Below are 24,845 nucleotides of genomic sequence, written 5' to 3' on the forward strand. Positions count from 1 at the left end.
AACAAGCCCAATCCAATCCTAAAAAGCCCAATAAAAAAGCCCAATTTATGGGGGTGTCTCTTTGTCCTCTATATCTGCCTAACTTCCTTTATTCCCCCTCTTCTCTAACCTAAATATGTTAGTGTGTGCACAGCCTTATTATCTGCCTATATTGCTAGTTTCCCTCTACACCAGCCTCCATATATTTACCTCCTCCCTCTCTTCATACCTCATTCCCTTGCCAGTCTTCAGCTGGGCACACACTTGCTGATGTATGTACCCAGTGATGCGACGCCCGACCACGCAATATATATTGGGCGGTCGATACATACTGCACGATGTGGTGACCAAATGTCTGTTATGTCGGGCACCGGCTCCATCTACTATACCAGTGTCGGCACCTGGGTCGTTCCATCGCTGGCCAATGGAATGACCCTGATAAACGACCCATGGCAGTGCACAGGGTCATGCATAGTGGGTACACACTGGCTGATGTGGACGAAATGTCAGCCCAATCAGCAGGATCAGGTGACATATCGTCTAGTGTGTACCCACCTTTCCTTTACCTGACTCTTCTTCTCTGCATTCCTCTCACCCCTCTTCTTTACCTCCTTCATTCCTGTCACCTGTCTAATTCCATTATCCCCTCTCTATAACAGCCTCCATGTACCTACCTAATTTCTATCATCTAGTTTACCTCTCCTTCTTGCCTGCCCCCTCCAACTTCACCCTGTCCATGGCCCTCTATTCCCCAGACACAGCCTTCCCCCCTCCCTCAGTCACTACCAGTGCAAAACACACACACACATACACACACACACTTACTTTCCTCCAGGGGCGCCTCTGCAACGCACACAAAGAAATAAGCCCAAAAACAAGCAACCTTAAAAAAACAAGCTAAAAAACACGCAACTTGCAAAAAAAAATAAGCAACTGGCAAAAAAAACAAGCCCAATTCTGCTTGTTATAAGCGGACTTGCTAACTATGCTCAGCACTGACAGCCCTGGGGAAGGTATTTTATAAGCTATCCCTCACTCTCTTCCCTGTTGGTCTGACATCTATGAGTGGGCAGGGGGACCCCAGCAACAGGCCGCCTACAGGGATCTCTGCCTGGACACCCAGGCTACCAATCAAAAGGGCAAGATTTTCTCTCTGAAACTGGGTCGCTGACCAAGGAGCACTTTCTACCTCCTTGTTTGCACATGCTCAGTGGGGTTCAGGGAGAGCAGGGTCAGTCAAAGTTCACTATACCAGCCTATTATAAGGAATGGGGCTGCAGTATATCTATGAGTACATACATAAAAAAAATGTTGGGGGACCCCTATTTGGGACACAAATATGGGGGTATCACAAAATTAATTACTCAAATGACACTCATAAACTCTAGCATAATGTGTGGAGTTTGTATATTCTCCCTGTGCTTGTGTGGGTTTCCTCCGGGTACACCGGTTTCATCCCACACTCCAAAAATATACTGGTAGGTTAATTGGCTCCAAAACATAAAATTAACCCTAGTGTGTATGTGTGTGAGCATGTGATCGGGAACATAGATTGTGTGCTCCACTGGGGCAGGGACTGATGTCAACTATTCTCTGTAAAGCGCTGCGGAATATGTGTGCGCTATATAAATAACTGGTAATAATAATAAATAATAATGATGGTGCTTCACTGATGTCAGATAATTTTGAGAATTCTGTTTTACTGTGTCTTTTGTGATACATACAGTAGGTCTCTAATTTTAACCTATTTATTGCTACGTTTTTCCTAATTTATGAACATCTGCACTAATCTATTTTAAACAGTATGCAAGTCATTATCAGTATTCCTCTCATTGAATAAACATGTATAGCTGCTGTGTGTGTGTTTCTTTCTTCATTTTTTTTTTAAATCCACACAACAACTAGACCCACTGTACATCATTCTTGTGTGTAAAGCTGCATACACATAGGACAATGTGCTGTATGAACGATATTGGTGAAAGATTTCCCTTGAACTTTCTGTAGTGCAAGGCAAACTATACTGAGTGTTCACACTGGTAGATAACTATGACAGATATATTTCAGTGAAGTCATCCAAATAGACCTGCATGTACGGAAGACCAAAGATATCGTTATCGTCCAGCAGGAGCACGCATCGTTGGTCATTCATTGCATACACACGGAACGATATGATCGATATATTGTTGAACGATATCGTTATTGTTCATAACATTCAAAGTTATCGTCTCGTGTGTAAGCCCCTTTAACTGTAAATATTCAATTAACTTTCCCTTTTTCCTTTATTGAATAAAATATCAGATGAGATATCTAGAAATGTATATCAGTTTTCTTACAGTTCTTAAAATATTTAAAGTCCGGCACAATTAATGTACTGTAGTTCAGTATGGTTTAGAAATATGCAATCTGCACATTTTCATTTTTATGTGGCTAGAATATGTTATAAATGCAGTAAAAATGCTGTGAATGAGGCACTAGACAGAATATTTAGTAATCCTGGGAATTAGCACAATGGTGAGAACATGTAAACAAAGTTAAATACCCAATTGACAAAAATAGCTGTTATTTAGCATTGTCAGGGCTTGGATCCCTGTTGTAACTTTGTGCACTGCTGTATTTTACATTCCTGCTTTACAATCACATTTTACTTTTTAGAATTGTTTATGACTTTAGAAAGTATTGTACTCAGTGATTTGCAGGACTGGGACTGATGTTCACTTGAATGTATGTCAGTTTGTGTAGCAAAATGTACGTAAAATATACTGTGCACTCATAGTAAAAAGGCACATAAAGCTCTGGGAAGGGGAGAGTTATGTAGGCTCTGTAGGGGCATGTTTGTGTAATAAAAAGGCACTGATGTGCTGCATGGGATTTGATCCAGGGATCTTGTGGTTTTAGGCCACAACTATTGCTGTAGGTTCATAAGTCTGCTTTCTCTGTGTACTGTAAATTGATACATATGACACTGGTGCTCAGAGATCTAATACCGCATTTCATGTATATAATTGACATATGGATGTGGTAATTGTATTTCTATAAACAGGATTAAATCCCATGATAATATACTGGGAACACTTTTTAGTTCTTTACCAGCAAAAGTGATATATGTCCCAAGCAGAAAAAGTTACAATGTATATTTAATGAATGTGATAACCCAGGTTGGAACTATGTGTCCATTACATGGTTCTGTGATATGATATAAATCAGACTTGCTCCATCGGCCTATATGATTTATTGCTGGACTGAAGGGTATTGTATTAAAGCATATACTAAAGTTTTTTTCTTTTGAATTTAATACGCAATTTATTACATGTGGGTGCACTAATGTGGAACTCAAATTCGCTGTTGCTTGCATGTCCTACCTATATACTTGATGACTAGTAGAAGTGGCAGAATCGGGTAACCACATTATTTATGAGAGAAACTAAACTCACGTCAAGTGATATTTGCGGATCTGATGTTTTTCGAACAAAAATGTTGCTGTGTATACCCCGAGCATAATTATTACCATAGTTTGTTTCAATAATTTTTGGACTCATTCATTTTAACTAATACATTAATAAAGGTTATATTTTAGCTGAATCATACAAATCAGTAAGAGTGCCCCATACAAAAGAGTCTGCTTTCTCTCCTTTTTGTACGAATGATGATGATGGTCAGCAGCACTAATTTACAATTATAATTTCTGAAGTTCATAGGTGCTTTGCTTACATTGTTTTTGTGTATGTGCTTTAGTGAAGGTTTTTTTCAAGAAATGGGAAGTTGTGCCTTATATACAAGTTTTAGAGAGATTTTTTTTGTAAGAATTATTGAAGTCTGAATGCACATTTTGCCAGCAAAACAAATAGTTAGAAACATACTGTATGCATAAGTGTATGCGATGTATGCCTAATGTAAACACAATTTTTACACACCCAGAATAAGAAGGTGAATACGTTATCTGTGAGTAGTGATCCGAAAGGTGCGTACAACTTATCATATTCATCCAAGGCAAAATCAAGCCCTATATATTCTTCTTACAATCTAAATTTTGATTCATTGGGTACTGATAGTTTAAACAATCAAAACTGCAATTAAGTTAGCAGAGCACAAAAGCAAAAACTATGTTTTCAGAATGACCTTGAAAATTATAATATTCACTCATGTATCTTTCAACTGAACAGAGCAACATCTCCTCCAGCAAAGTAATAAGCAATGAATTTCTTGCATACAAAATTGATGTAAATAGTAGCAGTAAATTGACTTTAACAAATGTATGCAATTTTTCATGCTAATTAGATTTCCCTTCTTCTGCTAGAGGCCTTTCTGTGAATCTTACTAAATGTCCCCTACTTTGTTAAATGAAGCCAATGAGTAATTTGATAAATACAAACTATTTATGGCATATAAACTAAGGTGTCATCTTCAACCAACCATTTCATGGTCTTCACTTCATAATTAGGGGTCATTTATCAAATAACAGGTAGACTAGCATATGTAAATATTCCTATCTCTCCATTGCACAGCATTAAAGAGTCACCCTAACAAATGAGGATCATGTATTTTCTTGTTCTAACAGTGGGTTGAACATTTGAATTAGTTGGTAAGCCTGCTGTATTAATGACATAATTTTTCTTCTCATCAGCATAGCTTGATGTACATACATTACATTGCTAAATTCCAGGGTAATTAACAATTTTGCATGATTATGAGATAATATTTTAGAAAGAGAGGAAAAAGCTAAAATTAATTACTTTACTAGATTTTTTGGGGAAACCAGGAGAAAAAGGCAGATGCAGAGTTCAACACAAGCCTGACACAATTGCTTCCAGTCAGTACCAGCAGTCATGGATACCAATGGCCATCCTCCAACACTTAGCCACTGAATGCTGGCCTTCCCAATTAGAATCCTTAACGGAACCCAGCTGGGCTCAGACTCAGGCTAGAGATAACATAATACCTCTCTCAGGTGTTACCACTAACCTCCAGCACCGATAACAGATAATTACCCATCAGCCCATCACTATAGGACCCTGCTCAGTGCACTCCTAAAGTGTCTGAGTATCTATTGGGTTTATATAGGTGCTCCTGCTCCAGAACTATACTCTTCAGCATTGTTTTCTTCCAGTGTTGTTCAAACTGCGGTGTTCAAGTTCCTCAATAGCAGTACATCTATTCCCGCATTTCTATCTGTGTTGTTTCCAGAGTTCTCATACAAGCTAATTGCTCTTTTGCTTTCACAGTGGGAACCAACTACACTGGGCCATGACGTGGTACAGTACTTCACTTAGTAAAGTCAATATCCTCTTGCTGGAAGTCTGTGGGGGTCTTAGACTCCATGCCAGGATATTTGGTTTTGCCAATTCCACCTGTTTGCATTTATTATTTTTGTGTGTGTACTTTAATACACTTGCTGTCTGTTTTGAGCTCCAGGGTTATTGCAATATACTCTGTGGAAAGACAATTAATGAACACAGCTGCACACATTATAATTACAATATTTATAAGAGACCCCGTATCAGGGGCTGGCTGGCAACTTTTAGCCTGGGGGGCAAATGCATGCAAGCGGCCCTGGCATCCGACCCTCTGTAAAGAGTTTTGTGGGGCCCCTCCAGTCATATATTTCTTTTTTAACCTATTACAGGTCAGAGAGGTTTTCTGCTTTACATGTAAAAGTGATATCACAGACCTACCCTGCTTTTGCACACACGCTAGGGGGTGACGTGACAAGGGGAAAGGCTCAGTATGGGTGATGACAGGGCTTATATATGAGTTTTTTTTCTGTTATTAACACCTTGTTTCACAAAAAAAAATCACTGGCCCAGTGATCGCACTGAGCGCCAAAATATGTGGGTCCCAGGGACCCTCCACTTAAAAAAAAATAGGGTCCTACCTGACCATTTCTGGGTCCCATCATAATTTATGTTTTAGCGCTCCCTATGTACCCCTCAGACCTCCCCATATGCCACCACACATCCCCACATACCCCTAGAATGCCAAGCTGATACCCCCAATTGCATGGTATTGTTAAGAGATTATCTTCATGGAGGGGGCCCTGATGTTATCAGCTACTGTCCAATGTTATTCCCTACCATCCAAGTGGACATAGAGGGGAAACACAATCTTGTAGCGAGCGTAGCGAGCCATCGAGCCTGAAGCGTGGCGAGCATAGTGAGCCCGCGAGGGGACAAGTTTCTTTTTTAGGTGGCCTTTATGGGCATGGAACTGCACTTCCACCCTCACTCAGATCACTTCAAGGTCCCTAGCACAAAGGGGAAATAAGCTCTACCCAATAGCATCAGTTTTATACCTAGAGGTCAGACTTCAGTCTCCATTAACAATAATGGGGACTGCAGCCTGCTACAGTCGTTAGCCTTCTGCAGGAGATTTCTGTGAAATCTTCTGCATTAGACTGCTCTTACATAGCGGTGATGCATAAAATTATGCAGAAACTGTAGTTCCAGCATAATTTTTTGAAAAACGATGAATCAATAAATACAATATAAAAATATACCAAAAAAATTTTGTTCTCTTACCTTTGAACAAAAATGCTCACGGAATTCTCTGCATCTAGATGTGCATTCATCTGTCCTTTTATTCTGTGGGAGCTGGATGAGGGTGGCTGCACTCATGCTACAGGTCATTATAGCTCCTCGTCTTCTTGATGTGTGGGAGGTAGAGCTGGGGACAGGTGTAGGAGATAGGAAGCCGGGCACAGGAGTAGGAGATGGGGAGCCAGGGATAGGAATAGGAGGTGGGGAGCCAGGAACAGGAGTAGGAGATGGGGACCTGGGGACAGGAGTAGGAGGTGGGGACAGGAGTAGGAGGTGGGAAGCCATGGACAGGAGTATGAGATGGGGAGCCAGGGACAGGAGTAGGAGGTGGGGTGCTACGAACAGTAGGAAGTGTGGAGCCGGGAACAGGTGTTTTAGGTGGGAAGTGAGGGAAAGGAGTAGAAGGCGGGGAGCTGGTGACAGGTGTAGGAGGTGTGAAGTCAGGGACTGGAGTAGGAGGTGGAGAGCTGAGAATAGGAGTAGGAGGTGAGGAGCCGGTTACAGGAGGAATCGGGGAGGGGAGCTGGGAGCAGGTGGGGTAGTCAGGGACAGGAGAAGGGGCTGGGTGCCACTGGGTATTAGAGGGGAAGGGTAGCCCCATACAGGACATGGTAGAGGTGAGCTGGCTATTTCGCAACAGACTGACACTTTAGGTTATGGCCATGCTGTACTCTGGCAGGGGAAACGAGAGACTGAGGGCAGAGCAACAGAGGAGGGGAAGGTAGGGTTTATTGGTTGATTCAGCATGCGGGACTCAAGCAGCAGGGTCTGGGCTGACAGGATGCCATTCCTTTGACTTGTAAGGGGCGGGGCTGAATGCCACGGTGCTTCATGGGCAGCTGTGTCATACTGACTAACACAGTCTTCCCAATGGAACTTTACTGCGCATGTCACTGGTGCAGCCAGCCCAAAGTGCTGAAATGGCACTGGCCTGAGGGGCATCTGTCACCCTGCCCCCCGGCCCAGCCCGCCTCTTCCCCATATCACATATGCCAAAAATTAAATAATATCAGGGGTGCTGCCAGCTGACAACAATAATAATTATAGATTTAGGAGAGAGAAAAAAGGTGTCTCAAAGTGGCACACAAACGTGACTAATTGTTCAAAAAATAAAACTTGACTTTTATTTAATCCATTTAAAATGTTCAACAATGGACAAATGCCAGCAAAATATTTGTTAAAAAGACAGTAAAGAAGAGATTTTCAAATTGTGTTTAATAATTGGAAAATGTGCAATGAAATCAAAGGATTATCCCACCGTGTGTCTGTGTTTCTCATTATATTATTAATAATTTCATATTATTCCATACATGGATGTTGTGTGATTACAAAGTAGTCTTATAAAGGGTTGGGTACGGGATGCCGGCACTCGGGATCCCCGTGGTCAGAATCCTGATGCCGCAATCCCAACTGGGTCACAGTGTAGACAGATGAAGGTAAGTATACTCTCCTTCCTCTACCCCTAACCCTCCCTCCACGTAGCATAAATCTAACCTCTCCTCCCGCAGCCTAAACCTAACCTTCCCTCCCTAGTGCCTAAACCTAACCATCCCTCCCTAGTGCCTAACCGTTACCCTCCCACTAGTGTCTAACCCTCCCCCTAACCCCAATACTTACTGTTGGGATGCCGGCAGTCGGCATTCTGAGAGCCGGCATCCCAACTGCTGGGATAATGACTACATTCCCTTATAACAACCTGAATTAGTGACAGAAAGGGAAAAGAGAGGTAAAAGTTTCATAAATGATTTTGAATTTATCTTTTAATGTAATATTGAGTAAGAAAATTATTGGGATGATTTTTTCTTGTTGAAAGTCTCTATTTTATTGGTTAGCAGGTATTGGGGATCAAATATTTAGGTGGGCATTCTCAGCAAGGTCATGTTGTCTCTAATTAGCCTTTATTAAATATAGGCAACAATATTCATCACAAAGACCATTTATTTGATGTCTAAGATAATTTATATATAGCACACAGACCCCTCATATAAAGTAGTATTATAGACTTGATAGAAGCTTAATGGATAATTGTGCCATTATTACAGTTTTATAATATCCCACAATTATCCCTTTGAATAAATAGGGAAATTATTCAATATGTGGAAATATCTTCATTTGACACGTAAATCCATTTAGACTTCAAAACATATCATCCCTTATAGAACAAATCCCATAGGGAAAATATTTTGCTAACAATTCATCCATGTACCCTATGCCATGCTACCAACATCCCACACTTTGTATCTTTGGCATTTTTACTGTGTGAAACACCTCAGTGTATTCCGTGGCTACCACCTCTTGGAGTATTGCAGCTATACCTCATTCGGTGTGTTCCCTCATACACTAGAAGCAAAATCCCAAATGCTTCACAGTTCCTTATTGCGTGCATGAAACTAAATATGTATTCCACCTGTATGTAAAGTTATACGCATCTCTGCAGATGGACACTTGAATTCACATCAGTCATGATCATAAGTGAGCACTGCACTAGCTTGATTCTTGGATGAGCATATAGTACATCTCAAACCAGGCGTAATTCAGCAGTTACCCACAATTTCATTAACACGTACTCCCTGGACCTTTGCATTTGCACACATTTGCTGCACTGTATATACACATCACATTAATTTGTTTGATGTTTGATGATGGAATAATGTGTCCCTTTGAGACAGATTTTTAATTTAGAGATGAGCGATACGGTTTTGCTAAAATCTGAATATACCCAAACATTGGCATTCCGAGTTGAACCGAGTCCCAGCTCAGATCAGTTTGGGGTTACGAGTTGAACCGAGTTCCAGCTCAGCTGAGTTTGGGGTTCCGAGTAGAACTGAATTCCAATTCAGGTCTTTTGCCAAGTTCTGAACTCGGATCTAAAAATTGGATCTCGCATATTTTGGATTGTACTTATGTCCCACCCTAGTGATTTCAGATGCTGTAAGGTGGTAATTGACTGAAACTGACTGGAAATGAATGTTACTGATCTTAATAATATTATAGGAACAAAAATAGGCCCAAGTTACATGATTTGAGCAGATTTGTTAAATTTTTAAAGAAAACTTAGGCCCTCATTCAGAGCCGTACGCTCTGAGCAGAGCGCACGCTCTGAATGAGGGCCATCCTCCATAACTATGGAGCGTCTTCCTGGACGCTCGTATAGCTGTGGGTCACCACCCACAGCCTATACAAGCATGCAGTTTGATGGCCGCGATGGTCTTGACCATGGCGAGGATCGAAACTGCGAGCCGGAGCCTGCGGTTGAGGTTTTCTGATAGAGCCAAAATCACTCCCACTGACATCACTAGTGATGTCAGTGGGCCGGCTTTTGACGGTAGGCGTTCCCTTAGGAACGCCCCCATCAGGGAGGCACGCCCCCTGCACGCCCACCAAAGGGGGCGTGCTGTCAATCAACATCGACAGCACGCCCCCTTTGATCAGAGACAACGAGCGAAGGAAAGTCCTTCGCTCATCGCGTCTGGCGCATGCGCACGACGGAGCTCCCTCCGTCGTGCGCATGCTCAGTGCAGAACATCGACCCACTTGCGAGCGGACAGCCGCTCGCGAGTGGGTCTGAATCAGGCCCTTAGTCGAACCAAAACACTTGAGGGGATGTAGTTAGAAGGCCGGTGGCCCTAGGGTTGAGGGTTAGGGTTAGGTACCACCGGCAGGGGTTAGGGTTAAGTACTAAGGGGGGAGGGTTAGGTTTAGGCACCAAGGGGGGAGGGTTACATTTATGCACTAACAGGGAGGGTTAGCATTAGGGTGCGTGGCGGGTTAGGGTTAGGCTACAAAAAGGGAGGGTTAGGGTTAGAGGGGAAAGGGAAGAGGGTAAGTATACTTATCCGACCCCTGTCGGGATAGCAATCATCGGGATGCCGCTGTCGGTATTCTGACAGGAGGCATCCCGACTGCCGGCATTACATACTGATTCCCACTTGAGGGAGGTTTTTTCAAAGCCAAAACATGACGTTGATTTAGAACCACAACCGTAAACAATAAAAAGGGCCTGCGCACATCTATAATTTAATAACCTATAGTGCAGGTAATGTGCATGGAGCCCAGAGAAGAAGTGGGGCTTTTTACCAGCTCTCCTAGTATAATAGAGGAAAGCTCTAACTTCCCGTGGCTGAATGTTTATATCTCTGCTTCAGCGGTGTCATGTGAAATCAGCAATAGTGGTGCCAGCTTCTCACTGACATATACTAGAAGAGGTATAATTGCCACCCTGTGGAGGAATGTAATGACTATATTACTCAGAAGAGAAGCTTTCTAGATGGAACGTTTCACCTGAGAGGCTCTAAAGGATGAATTAATCTGAGATTTTTTTTATGAGAACCTTTCTGTACATGGCGGTTTAAAATGTTATATATCCATATAAGTATAGATGTCTGAATCTGTTCATATTTACACTTGTTGCAATTTACGTAATTTGTTGATTGTAATGGTCTTGATAGTAATACTATATTTATTATTATTATGAATAATAATAATAATTATTCATGTAGCACTTTTCACCAAAAGGACTCAAGAGACTTTACATTAGTTAATGGGCAATAGTTGAAACATTGATTTATTCTTATTATATTTTGCATAACATATTAAGTATGGTGATTGGGCCACCTGATCAATAAATTAAATAAATTAAAATATATCAATATTATTTGTAAAAACACATAACTATAAGAATTAGTGGTAGTATATCATTTTAAGACATACTTTGCTTTTGCTACAAGTGGGTTAAGGGATAATTGTTGTCTATTATAAATTGGTTATCTTTATCATGTGCGGTGGTACAATGTTCAGATGACCTCTGACATTACTCCATGATTGGTTGGATCCTACATAAATCTATTATGCTGCTTTTAAACTTTGAACTTATTAGAAGAAGGGGCTTGCTGACCCAAGATATGATATTTTATTCTGTAAGCTGCTGAATACATTTGCATGTCATTATGTACAGTGCTACTGTATTCACTGTTCATATAAGCTGATCATTTGCAGGATTCTTACTGTAATGAAGCAGAAGCTGTCACAGGCACACCCACCTCTCACTGGGGAAGCTCTACAATGGACTAAAGAGGAGATATCAGCAATGACAAGCGGCCTGATTCAGAGATTTACGCAAACCCGATGGGCACAGCTCTGATGGTGGGTAGACTACACATGTACAGAGTGGGTCCTGCAAGCTCGTATGCAGTACCCCCAAACCACAACATGATTGACATGCAGTTGCTATTTGGGGACAGGGACGGCAACTGCTGTGCAAAAGCAACTCTGAATCAGGCACTATGAGTGTTCTGCTCTTTATTATTTATCACCGAGGGCAAAGTACAGAGAGCATACTACTGAAGGTTTAGAACGGGGCATTACCAAGGTCAGCTCAAGACCAGTGCAGCCAAGGCTTGCATTACTCAATGACTCAATCACACACAGAAAAATAATATTAGGGTGAAACTTAGCTTTTTACAAAAATCTATGTACCACTAATATGGCAGTGACAGATCAACACAAAATATTTATATGAATAATATACATGTAATAACAATATATAGAACAGCTTGTTTTTATAATATAATTCCTAAAAATGCATATACTGTATATCATATAGGTTTGTATTACCATAGTGCCAGTCCTTTGTGGGGATCTAATGTAGTAATTAAAAAAAAAAATTTGAGCAATGTGCACACAGTCTTATATTTTTTATTACTACAAATAAATCTATTTTCATCACTACATTGGATGGTACTATGGTAATATCAACTTATATAATATAGTGTATAGTGTGGGATTTGAAATCCTTTATATACTAGAGATGTGCGGTTCTGTTTTATGAAATACAAACACATCTGAACTTAGGGGTTGTGAGTCGAATCAAGTCCCAGTTTGGAATGACTTTGGGTTTCCAAGTTGAACCGAGTCCCAGTTCTGTTCTATAGTCAGTTGGGAACTTGGATTTAAAAACCACTCGGGATTTGGATTGCATGTAAACAGGTCCAAATTATATGATTCTAACTTTTTTTTTATAGATCTTTATAGATATTTATAGATTTTTATCAATTTTAAAGGAATCCGAAACTTAACTAAAACCGAATCCGAACCAAAACAGTTGACGGTGATTTTGCCCAAATTAAAACACTAAGATGAATTAGTTCCAGAACTAAAACTAAACATAGGGGTTCGCGTACATCTCTATTATATATGCATTTTTATTATTATTATTATTATTATTATTATTATTATTATTTATTATCTCCCTGCCATATCAGTGGTATATACATTTTTTAAAAAGCACTATTCCACACTAATATATTTTTACTTTTTAGTCTTTTTGGTGAATTATTCACTATTTTACAGTGGAACTACAGTATAAGCCCTTTTTTATACAAAATCACATACAGGAGATTGTATTTTATATATATATATATATATATATATATATATAGATAGATAGATAGATAGATAGATAGATAGATAGCTAGATAGATTTATTTAAACTAAGATATATTATTTATTATACGTATTAGCACCAAGGAACTTTTCTTTTTTATCAGTCACACACAGAGGCATATTTTATTTTTTATGTGCACAATTACTGGTGGTGGTTTCCAGCCACCATCCCATGCCCTGCTACAAGGCTCCTCCTCACACTCTGCTTGTAAGCCAAAAACATGACAGCACAATATCATGTAGTGCATACTGTGAAGAGTAGTCGACATTGCATTACTAGAACAATCTGCAGAACAATTACATGGACCCCAATTGTCATATGTAAAGAAGAGTAAAGCAAAAGCTGGTAAGTGTTGTTACAGAAAAGGCAGATATGAGAGGAGAGGGGAGGAGAAGGGGAAAGGGAAGAACCATGGTTTGTGAGATCAAGAGAACAAAGGGCAAGCCACAAATTTCTACACAGCCATGATGAGGGACAGTTTAGATTAGGGGTGAGCGGGTTCGGATTTCTGAAATCCAAACCCCCCCGAGCCCACCCGATCTGAGGCAGATCCGAGTCAGGCTCGACTTTTCCCACCTGACTCGGATCTGAAATCGAGGCAAAACATCATCATCCCGCCTTCCGAGTCTCGCGGGTTTTGGAACCTATATAAGGTACCCGCGTCTGCGCCATTTTCTCACTCGGCTGTGGACAGTGAAGAGGGAGGGTGGGAGTTAGGGCTGGCTGGGCTGTGTAGTGTAGTGTAGTGTAGTGCAGAGTAGTGTTGTACTGTGGTGTGCTGCGCTGTGCTGCTGTTGTCCACTACTTCAAAGTCCAGAGGGGCTGGCTATGTTGTGCTGTGCTGCTGTTGTTAAGAGGGGCTGTGTCCACTACTTCAAAGTCCATAGGGGCTGGCTGGACTGTGTTGTGCAGTCAGTTCTCCATAGGGGCTGTGTCCACTCCAAAGTCCTGTGCAGTGTCCCAGTCCTAAAGGGGTGCTGTAGTGTTGTCCAGGGGGTGCTCAGTCCATCAGGGGTGCTCCCCCCAAGTGCTAAAAAAATAATATTTTTTGTGTGTTTGTGAATTGTGTGCGCAGTAGCCGCATGTGCATCAACAAAGTAGTGCCAAGCGTGCGCCTGTGTCATAAGTAAAGGGCCGGCTGGCTTGACCGTTAAAGGGTGCTGTAACCCCCAAAGTACACTCCAGTCCAAACCAAAAAAAATATTATTTTCTGTGTTTGTGAATTGTGTGCGCAGTAGCCACACGTGCATCAACAAAGTAGTGCCAAGCGTGCGCCTGTGTCATAAGTAAAGGGCCGGCTGGCTTGACCATTAAAGGGTGCTGTAACCCTCAAAGTACACTCCAGTCCAAACCAAAAAAATATATATTTTCTGTGTTTGTGAATTGTGTGCGCAGTAGCCGCACGTGCATCAACAAAGTAGTGCCAAGCGTGCGCCTGTGTCATAAGTAAAGGGCCGGCTGGCTTGACCGTTAAAGGGTGCTGTATCCCCCAAAGTACACTCCAGTCCAAACCAAAAATAAAATTATTTTCTGTGTTTGTGAATTGTGTGCGCAGAAGCCGCACGTGCATCAACAAAGTAGTGCCAAGCGTGCGCCTGTGTCATAAGTAAAGGGCCGGCTGGCTTGACCGTTAAAGGGTGCTGTAACCCCCAAAGTACACTCCAGTCCAAACCAAAAAAAAAATTATTTTCTGTGTTTGTGAATTGTGTGCACAGTAGCCGCACGTGCATCAACAAAGTAGTGCCAAGCGTGCGCCTGTGTCATAAGTAAAGGGCCGGCTGGCTTGACCGTTAATGGGTGCTGTAACCCCCAAAGTACACTCCAGTCCAAACCAAAAAAAAAATTATTTTCTGTGTTTGTGAATTGTGTGCGCAGTAGCCGCACGTGCATCAACAAATTAGTGCCAAGCGTGCGCCTGTGTCATAAGTAAAGGGCAGGCTGGCTTGACTATTATAGGGTGCTGTAACCCCCAAAGTACACTCCAGTCCAAACCCAAAAAAATATATTTTATATATATTTTCTGTGTTTGTGAATTGTGTGTGCAGTAGCCGCACGTGCATCAACAAAGGAGCAGCGCCAACCGTGCGCCTGTGTCCCATAAGTAAAGAGCCGGCTGGCTCATTTCTAAAAGGCTGGTGTAACCCACAAAGTGCACTACTCTCCAGCAAAAATAAAAAAATATTTTCTGTGTTTAGCCGCACGTATATATCAAATCGATATAACATAAATGGAGGACCAAACTTTCTCCGATAAAAATAGAGAAAGATCAAGAACCACTTCCTCCTAGTGCTGAAGCTGCTGCCACTATTCATGACATAGACGATAACATGCCATCAACGTCGTCTGCCAAGGCCGATGCCCAATGTCATAATAGAGGGCACATAGCATCCCAAATGACAAAGTTCAGGAAAATGACCTTGAAAAAAACATTTAAATCAGCTGAAGAGAAACGTAAACTTGCCAATATGCCATTTACGACACGGAGTGGCAAGGAACGGCTAAGGTCGATCCCTAGTATGTTCATGACTAGTGGTTCAGCTTCACATGACGATGGAAGCCCTCCTCCCACTAAAAAAATCAAAAGAGTTAAGCTGGCAAAAGCACAGCGAAGAACTGTGCTTTCTAAGAAGATATCACAAATCCCCAAGGAGAGTCCAAGTGTGGTGGTGGTTGCGATGCCTGACCTTCCCAGCACTGGACGGGAAGAGGTGGCTCTTTCCACCATTTGCACGCCCCCTGCAAGTGCTGAAAGGAGCACCCACAGTCCACTTGCTGATATGCAAATTGAAGATGTCACTGTTGAAGTACAACAGGATGAGGATACTGGTGTAGCTGGCGCTGATGAGGAAGTTGGCGAGGAGGATTCTGATGGTGATGTGGTTTGTTTAAATCAGGCTCCGGGGGAGACAGTTGTTGTCCGTGGGATGAAAAAGCCCATCACGGTCATGCCTGGGCAGAAGACCAAACATTCCACCTCTTTGGTCTGGCAATATTTCTATCCAAATACGGACAACAACTGTCTTGCCATATGTACCTTATGTAAAGGTGGAATAAGTAGGGGTAGGGACGTTAACCACCTAGGAACATCCTCCCTTATACGGCACCTGCAGCACGTTCATAATAAGTTACTGTCAAGTTCAGAAACTTTGGCTAAGACCGTAAGCAGTCCAAGGACACCTAAATCCCATTGTCCTGTTGTATCCAAGCGCCTGCAAACCACACCGTCAACTCCCTCCTCATCAATTTCCTCCTTAGTCAGGATCGGAAGTAGTCCTGCAGGCCATGTCACTGGCATGACTGACTCTCCTATCCGGGATTCCTCCGGAGGATCCTGCATTGCTACGACTCCTGCTGCCGCTGCTGCTGTTGCTGCTACTGGGAGTCGTTCATCATCCCAGAGAGGAAGTAGGAACACCACTACTTTTACTAAACAATTGACCCTCCAACAGTCCTTAGCGAGGAGGATGAAGTACGACAGCAGTCATCCTGAGGCAAAACGTATAACTGAGGCCTTGACTGCTATGTTGGTGTTAGACGTGCGTCCGGTATCCGCCATTAGTGCAGTGGGATTTAGACAATTGATGGAGGTAGTGTGTCCCCGGTTCCAAATCCCGTCTAGATTCCACTTCACTAGGCAGGCGATACCGAGACTGTACAGAATCGTCAGAAAAAGTGTCCTCAGTGTCCTGAAAAATGCCGTTGTACCCAATGTCCACTTAACCACGGACATGTGGACAAGTGGAACAGGGCAGACTAAGGACTATATGACTGTGACAGCCCACTGGGTAGATGTATCACCTTACGCAGCAACAGCAGCAGCGTCACCAGTCGCAGCATCTCAGAAATGTAAGCTCGTTCCAAGGCAGGCTACGCTGTGTATCACCGGTTTCAGTAAGAGGCACACCGCCAACAACCTCTTAGAGAAACTGAGGGAAATCATCGCCCAGTGGCTTACCTCACTTAGACTCTCCTGGGGATTTGTGATATCTGACAACGCCACCAATATTGTGCGGGCATTACATCTGGGCAAATTCCAGCACGTCCCATGTTTTGCTCACACAATAAACTTGTTGGTGCAGAATTTTCTGAAAAGCGACAGGGGCGTGCAGGAGACGCTTTGGGTGGCCCGAAAAATTTCAGGCCACTTTCGCCATTCAGCGACTGCGTGCCGAAGACTGGAGCACCAGCAAACACTCTTGAACCTGCCCCACCATCACCTGAAGCAAGAGGTTGTGACGCGGTGGAACTCAACCCTCTATATGCTTCAGAGGATGGAGGAGCAGCAAAAGGCCATTCAAGCCTATACATCCACCTATGACATAGGCAAAGGAGGGGGTATGCACCTGACTCAAGCGCAGTGGAGAATGATTTCCGTGTTGTGCAAGGTTCTCCAGCCCTTCGAACTTGCCACACGTGAAGTCAGTTCAGACACTGCCAGCTTGAGTCAGGTCATTCCCCTCATCAGGCTTTTGCAGAAGCAGCTGGAGAAAGTGAAGGAGGAGCTAATACGGAGCGATTCCGCTCGGCATGTGGGACTTGTGGATGAAGCCCTTCATTCGCTTTGCCAGGATTCCAGGGTGGTCAATCTGTTGAAATCAGACCACTACATTTTGGCCACCGTGCTCGATCCTAGGATTACATCGGTGACAGCATCCAAGTAGGCATGTCAGACAGTCCATACCTGTACTGGCTGGAAAAAGAGGCAATTTGGAGGCCCCTGTACAAACTGGCTCTATTTTACCTGAGTTGCCCCCCCTCCAGTGTGTACTCCGAAAGAGTGTTTAGTGCAGCCGGGAACCTTGTCAGCGAAAGGCGTAGGAGGTTGCTTCCACAGAATGTGGAGAAGATGATGTTCATCAAAATGAATTATCAGCTCTTCCAGGGAGACCAGCCTCCAGAATGTACAGAGGGACCTGTGGTGGTAGATTCAAGTGGGGACGAGTTAATACTTTGTGAGGATGAGGATGTACACACTGAAGAGGGTGAGGAATCGGTGGATAAGGAGGATGAGGATGACATCTTGCCTCCGTAGAGCCAGTTTGTGCAGGGACACATTAATTGCCAGCTTGTTTTGTGGGGGCCCAAACGAACCAATCATTTCAGCCACAGTTGTGTGGCAGACACTGGCGCTGAAATGATTGGTTTGTTAAAGTGTGCATGTCCTGTTTATACAACATAAGGGTGGGTGGGAGGGCCCAAGGACAATTCCATCTTGCACCTCTTTTTTTTCTGTACAGTTTGGGGCCTAGTTTTTCAAACTGCCATCCTGTCTGCCACTGCAGTATCACGCCTAGATGGGTCACGTGTTTGTACCGCCCACTCGTGTCGCTTAGCATAGTCATCCAGCTACCTCGGTGCAACCTTTTGGACATAAAAACACTATTGTGAGGTGTGAGGTGTTCAGAATAGACTGGAAATGAGTGGAAATTAAGGTTATTGAGGTTAATAATAGCATAGGAGCAGAAAAACCTACAAATTCTGTGATTTTAGCTGTTTTTATGCTTTTTTTCAAAAAAATACAGATCCAAAACACAAAACCCAGAACCCAAAACACCGAAGGGTGGTTTTGGCAAAACCAATCCAGATCCAAAACACGAAGAAAGATCCAGATCCAAAACCAAAACACAAAACACGAAAAGTGGCCGGTGCACACCCCTAGTTTAGATAGGTTGGGACAGACAAAGCAGGACAGTGGAGAAAGTAAGAGGCAGGGCTAGAGGGCAGACAGAGAAATGCAGTAGATACAGCAAGGGCAGGAAGATGAGCAGATGAAATACTTCAGTGATATTGATTGTGGAAGACAAATAAAAAAATATAAGCAACAAATCATCCTATATGGCAAATAAACAACAGCTAATGGCAATAAAGGCAATTCAATGACATGTAGAAACTACTAGGTTTAAAGAAAAACATTGGATCAACTAAGTACCTATCTTACTGTTATCCTCCTAACCCTCCTACCACGTCCCAGGCCTAAACCCCTTCTCAGCTGCCTCTGCTATCACAATGACCTTTTCAAACCTGCACTTATTAGACCCACATTGTTGCCATCTGGCAGCTCACTCACACTGGGCATATGGCTCTGCATGGCAAAATGAGGTTAGATGAGCAAGGACTTATCTGTAAAAATGACCATCAGCAACAGTTTTTCTCACTTCGATTAATTAATCGCCTGTGCCATGTTAGCACCAAACAGAACAAAGTCAGTGATGCATGAAACCACTGTACTCATTTCAGATTTTAAATATACAATTATTTGGTCTGTTTATTTGTTTGCTTATTTGTCTGTTTGTCTGTCTGTCCGGTTATGAATTCGGACACCTCAGCACCAATTGCGATGAAACCGAGGTGGCCCAGTTGGATCCTGCCCAGGTTTTAGGAGGGTTAGGTTTGAAGTCAGACCTCCCATTGGTGTACGCTGGCCAGATCTTTGACCCGAGACCCTGTTCTGAGCCTTACACTGGATGGATTTGGATGAAAACTTCACAGAGTGGTAACATTAGATCCCAGAAGACATACTAGGGAGTTGAGGGGATGGATAGACCTCCCATTGGTGTACACTGGGAAGAACTTTGACCCATGGACTATGGACAGAACTTTGACCCGGGGAGCCTGTTCTGGGCCTTCCACTGGATGGATTTGACTGAAACTTCACAGAGGAGTGGCAATTGGTATGGGATGCCTAATGGAGTGGTTGGGATCCCAGTTGGACCTCACGGCAGAGTGTGCCAGGCAAAACTTTGACCCAGGAAGGCTGTTAAGTGCCTTCCACTGGATGGATTTGGATGACTTCACATAATTTGGAAGAAAACCTCAGAGTGGTAACATTGGATCCCAGAAGACATACTAGGGGGTTGAGGTCTCAGTCTGACCTCTCATTGGTGTACACTGGGCAGAACTTTGACCCAGGAACACTGGACAGAAATTTGACTCTGGGAGCCTATTTTGGGCCTTCCACTGGATGGATTTGGATGGAAACTTCACAGAGGAGTGGCAATTGGCCCAAGAAACCTAATGGACTAGTTGGGGTCTGGATAGGACCTCACAGTGTAGTGTGCTGGGCAGAACTTTGACCCAGGAAGCCTGCTATGGCACTTACACTGGATGGATATGGATGACATCACATAATAAAACTTAATAACTTGAAGATTTAAACCCGGGAAATGCTGGGTACTTCAGCTAATATAGAGAGAGAGAGAAAGAGAGAGCGAGAGATATGGTGCGTTCATAATGTCAGCATTCAGGGATAGTTTTAGGATTAGGCATACTCACGTATGCAGTAGAGAAAAAGAGGAAAATTAAAAAATAAAAGATAAAAATCCCACCAGTAACACTGCAAAAGACCAGCAATAAGATTTGAATACTACATGATAATAGAAATCCAGAAATCTTTGTTGCAAATATTTGCAAAGATATGTTTAAGGATTTTGGGGTACCTCCATGTGAATTGGCTCTCAATTTACTGTAGATATATTAATGTATGTGCTTTTATCATGTGGCATAACAGTATACATATGGCGCAAAGTGGGTCATACTTGCCAACTCTCCCTGATAGTCAGGGAGACTCCCTGAAATAGTAGCAATCTCCCTGACTCCCTGTTGAGTCTAGCAATCTCCCTGATTGCACCTAACCCCCATTATGAAGCTGTTATAAAAAAAACCTAGAGATATATACTTTAAAATTGGATCATTAATATAATTTCCTTGCATAGGTTATAAGGCACAATGATCCCTATGGCTACATGCATTTTCTGAAATGTATCAGTGTGTTTTCATCAACAAGCAGATCTTAGTAAACGCTTAGGGGCTAATTTACATTTGGAAGTAAGTTAATTTTATGACACACTTCTCACATGTAGCAGTACACGTCTACTTTACCCCCGCGCTCATGGCTTTTACTTTCACAATCTTCCTGAAATGCTTTTTCAAAAGTAGGCAAGTGTGAAGTGGGTGCTATTATCATGTAATGTTAGGGACACCGGCACAGAAATGCCTTGAGGCGGCCCAGTGCTTAAACATATCTTTGTGAGGGAAGCAATCGGGAAGCCGACTGCCTATATACCGGCAGCCGGCTTCCCGACTGTCTTATCCCGGCAAGGGTGAAATGCCGGGCGTCTAGATGTAGACGCCCGCATTTCCCCGACGCCGGGAGACCGGCGCCCGGCATCACGATCGTAGTGATGCCGGGTGCCGCGAGAAGACAGCTGCGGGGGGGAGGGTTAGGTTTAAGGCTCCCGGGGGGACTTAGGGACTTATATCATACCCATTCCCTTTGTGAATATATGCATAGAAGATCTCTGGATTTTTATTATTATGTAATATTCAAATTTTATTGCTGGTCTTTTGCAGTGTGCTGGGGGTATTTTTTTTGTTTTTTTCTAGTCTAGATTTAACCCCTCCCCTTTCTAGCACCTGTGAAAGAATATTAAATTGTTCTGAGCAACCATTATTTTAGTTTACTGCTCTGAGAGGTATGGATGGGACCAGCATTTGGACGGTGTGCTGGTTTCTGTAGTGCAACCACAATTTTATTATACTCACATATTCAACATGGGTGCATGCATTCACAATGTTGACACTGTGGCAAAGTTAACAACATTGTGAATATTGACATTTGACAAGTTGATCTTAGATCAGGGGAATATTAAGAGAGGATGGAACCCATGTGCAGTCTCCATCCGGGGCCCCCTCCTCTCTACCCAGCTGCCGGCAGTGTACTGAGCACAGCAGTAGACTCCAGGCACTCGTGCTGTGAAAGAGTCTACTGGATAAATTCCAGGAAATTAGCCACTGCACCATTTTGCCAGTGCTTTGTACAGTGCTGCTACTGCTGATGCAGAACTCTGAAGAGGTAAGTTTTGAATCCATGGGTACAGGGGGTGCTGTGTGGGTCCCCGTGGACCCAGGGGCCCGAGAGCGCCGCACACCCTGCACCTAGTATAGATACACCACTGTCTCCCAGTGACAGTGGGGGCACAGGGCCAGATAGCAGCAGAGAATAATGCATCAGGTGGCAGCTAAAAGAGCGATCACCAGTTGCATTGAATTTATGGAGCTGTCCGCGAGCCAATCAGGAGCTCCAGATTGGAGGCCATTTCACTAGGTGTGATTGGCTCGCAGACGGCTCCATATTGCCAATGGATAGGTCTACAATTTCCAATGCTGCCAGTGCTCTTTCTTTTGGCTGCCTCCTAATGCATTCTGCTTCACTGCTACCTGGTCCCAGGCCCCCTATCTCTCTGAGCCCCCTCTCTCTCTGGAAACCACATGGAGAACATACATATCCCACACACCTAATGCCCTGGTCAGGACAGAACCCAGGGCACCAGTGCAGTGAGACAGCAACAGTATGTAAACAGAAATTGTAAAAGAAACAGACTAGATCTGCAGTCAAATAGTAGCTAGCTAGGGGTTGTCAGCCTCTTGGGGTATAAAAAAATATATATCTGGAAACCAGCACTTGTATTAAAATGATATAATGAAAAGTCATTTACTGAGAAATGGATCTATTTAAAATCACATGTATCACATTTATTACATATACAAGTATAAAAATAGCACATAGAGGCTCAATAAATATATATAGTTACTGTAGAGCTGCTATGAGGACTGCTGAATAGATAATGAGTTAGACACTAGCTGTAATAGGACGTATTCGCAGGAAAAAGTAATTGCAAAGTTTATAAGCAGCAAATATTTACCAAGTGGAGTAATCTTTATGCAACAGTCCTGTTTAGCAAGTACCGCAGATGGAAGGGCTGAATTGATGATCCACTTGCAGCTGTATCCTGAGTCCAATAGGAGAGAAGTATCCAACAGCAAATACAATGTGTCCAAAGTCTGTGTAAAGCGTGATACTATAAGACCAATCACATTACTCCTCTAATTATTTGTTATGTTGCCCAGTTGGTCTATTAGTATCACGTGACCGGACCAAACTAATAATTTACATACAGACACATTATGCATGGGTTGTAAAGTATGTTTTTAGAATATTTATTTACTATAATATGCTTCTATATGTACATGAGAAGTAAGATTGCCTTCACACTAATGGATGTTTATTTTAAAAACATTTTATATGAGAAACAAATGTCTTTGTTTTGTCACCTGTGTTTAGTACACAAGTATTTTACATTGCCCTAAGTAAAAGGATATAGAAGGAACTCTCAGAGGACAACAAGAACATGCTTCTGAAGAAGCTAGATGCATATTGTCTAGTGAAACGCGTTAAGTGGTTCTCACCATTGCTGCATAAATCTTGGATGTGACTCCTGCTTTATACAGATTTTTGGACACATTGTATTTGCTGTTGGATACTTCTTTCCCATTGGACTCAGGATACAGCTGCAAGTGGATCATCAATTCAGCCCTTCCATCTGTGGTATACGCTAAACAGGACTGTTGCATAAAGATTACGCCACTTGGTAAATATTTGCTGCATTTGAACATTGCAAAGACTTTTTCCTGATGATAAGTGCTATTACAGCTAGTGTCTAACTCATTATCTATCAGGAGTCCTCCTAGCAGCTGGACTATATATATATATATATATATATATATATTTATATTGAGCCTCTACTGTATGTGCTATTTTTTTACTTGTATATGTAATACTGTACATGTGATAAATGTGATTTTATATACATCTGTTTCTCAGTCAATGACTTTTCATGATATATTTTTTTGCTAATACAACACTGGTTTCCAGATATATAGCAACTGTATATACTTTAAATTGTGCAGCTAGAAAGCATATACATATAGTAATAGAAATGTGTGAGTGAAAAAAAAATGTGCACACAAAATGCTACTTCATGTGATCTGGATTTTTATTTTATTCCATAAAATAATTACTCATGTTACAAAAGTTTGTGATCCTTTGGTTTCCATGTGATCATGTGCACATCAAAATAATCACTTTCTATAGCATGTCTGACCCTGCCCTGTGTCCCCTCATTAGTTTAGCCAGCTTTCCCTCCACTCTCCTACCCCCAGTCCACCCTGCCTTCCCTGCACCCCTGCCCTAATCAAGACAGCCTGACTGCTCTACCCCCACACATTCCAGCGGCCTTCCCTGCCCTTTGTCCCACTATTCCAACCAGACTTACTTGCCCTTTGCCATCCCTAGTACACCCTTCCCAGCCCAATGTCCCCCTCTCCACCATGTCTAGCAAACCCTGTGTCCCTAATAGGTCCAGCACTCCCTTTCCTGCACTTCTGCTTTCTTCTCACTTTTTACATGGGTCTGGTTATTTCGAAGTATTTTATGAGGATCCGGGGCTTGTTCAATGTATTTTATGTAGTTCCAGCTTCTTTCATTTTATTTATATAGGTAGGGCCAAAACTAGGATATTTGTCACCAAGGGCAAGGCCATAATTTGGGGCCCCCACCAAAAAATACAACATAGAGGACGAAAAGGGTGTGTGGTTTTGTAATACAGTAATGCCCCTTATAACACATTATGCCACAGTAATGCTCCTTACAACACATTATGCCACACAGTAATGTCCCTAGTAACACATTTTGCAACACAGTAATGTCCCTAATAACACATTTTGCAACACAGTAATGGCCCTTATAGCATATTATGCAACACAGTAATGCCTCTTACAACACAGTAATGCCCTTACAACACATTCTCCCACAGTAATGCCACTTACAACAGATTATGCCACAGTAATGCCCTTTATACATTAAGCCACAGTAATGCCCCTTATTCATTATGCCACAGTAATGCCCCTTAGACATTATGCCACAGTAAGGCCCCTTTTACATTATGCCACAGTAAGGTCCCTTACAGATTATGCCACAGTAAAGTTCCTTACACATTATGTCACAGTATGGTCTCTTTTACATTATGCCACAGTAAGGCCACTTCTCTTACCTGCCA

This window comes from Taudactylus pleione, unplaced genomic scaffold (genome assembly GCF_031769625.1).
Source record: "Taudactylus pleione unplaced genomic scaffold, aTauple2 ptg000218l, whole genome shotgun sequence".
In the NCBI taxonomy this organism is placed as follows: Eukaryota; Metazoa; Chordata; class Amphibia; order Anura; family Myobatrachidae; genus Taudactylus; species Taudactylus pleione.